The 2,424-nt window shown below is 41.3% G+C and overlaps 1 protein-coding gene across 4 annotated transcripts in view; it reads left to right on the top strand.

Moving 5' to 3' along the window:
- Window positions 1-2,424, top strand: part of lims2 (LIM and senescent cell antigen-like domains 2) — a 21,298-nt gene that overhangs the window by 6,908 nt on the left and 11,966 nt on the right. The window lies entirely within an intron of this gene.

Raw genomic sequence — 2,424 nt, 5'->3', positions numbered from 1 at the left:
GGGGCAGGGGCAGAGTGTATTTGATTTGTTTCTTTGGCCTGATTCAGCTCATCTCACACTGGCTGAGAGTCAAGCTTTCAAATGTAGTCTGAAGACGCACGGATCCATTCAGACAACCTTGAGACACATTTTAAACAGGAATCTTCTGTACTCTACATTTCTTTTAGCTGCAGGATTGCGTGTTTATTCATGATTATGACAGAACAGTTATCAAAATGACATTCGATTTGTGTTGTGATCATTTCGGTCACAATAACATTTTCAGATCAACTCAGTTGGCCGATCTGGTATCATATACTATTTTAATAAATAACAATTCAGTACATTTATATGCATCTATTTCTTTGCTAACTTATTTGAAAATGTGGAATGCTGCATATTTTATAGCCTAATCCATCCTTATTAGATAAACAGTCAAAATCAACATAAGGAACATATATCACGAGTTGAGGTTTAAGTGAAACAACAATAATTCAACGACAAGCTCATCAAACAAATGGCTGATGTTATTGGTTTAACTGTTTCTGACTGGATCAAGCCCACAGAGGCTGTTGAGATCCCTAATCCCCCCCCCCTCTGTTATCACCTCCATGACAGAAGAGCTACAGAGGTCACTCCATTACTACCTCAGTGACCTGTGACCTCTCCTGTGACGTCTAATGATCTTATAATGACGTCTCAAAACCCTGCAGAGAGAAAACACCAGAGATCCTGTTCACTGCTGGAGCCATGTTTTCTCTCTCTCTCTCTCTCTCTCTCTCTCTCTCTCTCTCTCTCTATTCCTTAAAACAACAATGGCGGCTCCTAAAAAGTTTACTGTAGATGCTGAAATCAATCAATCCAATATTATGATATATTCTTATATATGATATATAGCAGAGTCAGTATGTCCAGCACTGGCACAACATTACTGCAGACTGTAACCTGCTGTCACAGTGTGTTGCAGATTTTTACTCTAAATATGTTATTCAATAATGTGTGTGTGTGTGTGTGTGTATATATAAATGCTTAATTATGTCCAATGCTTAAGTTTAATTTGAAGTATTGATGTTGCTCTGGACACACTCGAGCTCTCATTTTAGGGTGGATCAACCTGCAACATGAGTGTAATCTGGAGGAAAGATTACGAGTGTTTCCTGTGTAGCTCCCGCCCTCTTTCCATTGTACCCCAGTCAGTCAACAGTGGTTCCCAGTGGAGGAGAGTGCCAGTAGATCCCCAGCTAAGGACTGGAGACATGGAGACATGTCATTGTTCTGCTTTAGAAAGGCTCTTGAAGCTTTATGGTGCCTGGGGAGATATTTGGCTCATTATGTCATTAATGAATTCATTCATTTCAGAGAAAAAGAGAAAGTAGACTTTAGATTGATGCAGTCTGGCGGGCCCCTTTCAGAGGAGGTGTATCAGCCCCTATGAGGTATAAAACACACAGACACCAAACAGCAGCTGCCAGCACCTAGTTTGGAGTTGAGGCTCCACTTGGTGTCTATTTGTAGAATTATGGAGTCATGTAGAAGTGTTATATTGAAGGACTCAGAGGCATGTTTCAGCTGGTAACACACACACATGCGCAGGTCTAGAATGTTGTGTTTTTGTCCTTTTTATAGACTTGTATATCAACTGTTCATCCCGTAGTGTTTGCAGGGTTAACACAGCGTCTAGCATGTTTGTCTCACTGAAGCGCATATCTGGATCTGGAACCAACGTTGTTTTGATGGTTTGGGATGTGGTCATTAATTTGAGATGCCAGTTGAGTTTAAAACCACGTAAAGAGCGACCATTCACCCAGAGGAGACCCAGATTAGTCGGTTTGAAGGAATGCCTACAGACCAATGTGGGCGAACATATTTTATAATTGTAGCTCGAGAGAGCTTCAGATAGTTGACTCACTTGGAAAAGGCACGGACCATTTTTTCCATTGTGTGAAAAATAAGCAGTCCGTAAACAATCACCAGCCATTGCTCACCAGTACTTCTGCATTAAATCATTTCAGATCGCAGTCCAAAACAGTGTAGCGTTGATCTGTTACACTCTAAATATTTAATCCAACAAACTACATTGCATCACATCAGGAGGGTGTCACCGATCAGACAACATCTGGCTCCCTGTATGTTGTGTGCTGCCGCTCCATCTCCAGCTTTAGTGTGTTTACACGACGACTAAAATAAACAGCGATCTGTTCTGTTTCTGTCGTACTGATATCGAACCACTGTAGCGTCTCCGCTTTCTTGTGCTGCATTCCTACTTTGCGCAATACTTGGAGTTGGAGCCACGTTGTTATATCTCCCAAAAAGTGTTCCAGCTGTTACACACAAACTCACACAGATTGATGACATATTAGCCATAGACTAGATAGATAAAAATATAGCTACGGCTTGAGTGTGTGTGTGTGTGTGTGTGTGTGTGTGTGTGTGTGTGTGTGTGTG

Source organism: Anarrhichthys ocellatus, unplaced genomic scaffold, assembly GCF_004355925.1.
Source record: "Anarrhichthys ocellatus isolate YVR2014 unplaced genomic scaffold, GSC_Weel_1.0 scaffold20, whole genome shotgun sequence".
In the NCBI taxonomy this organism is placed as follows: domain Eukaryota; kingdom Metazoa; phylum Chordata; class Actinopteri; order Perciformes; family Anarhichadidae; genus Anarrhichthys; species Anarrhichthys ocellatus.
The sequence above is the reverse complement of the archived record's forward strand: the minus strand, read 5'-3'. Positions and strand labels throughout refer to the sequence as shown.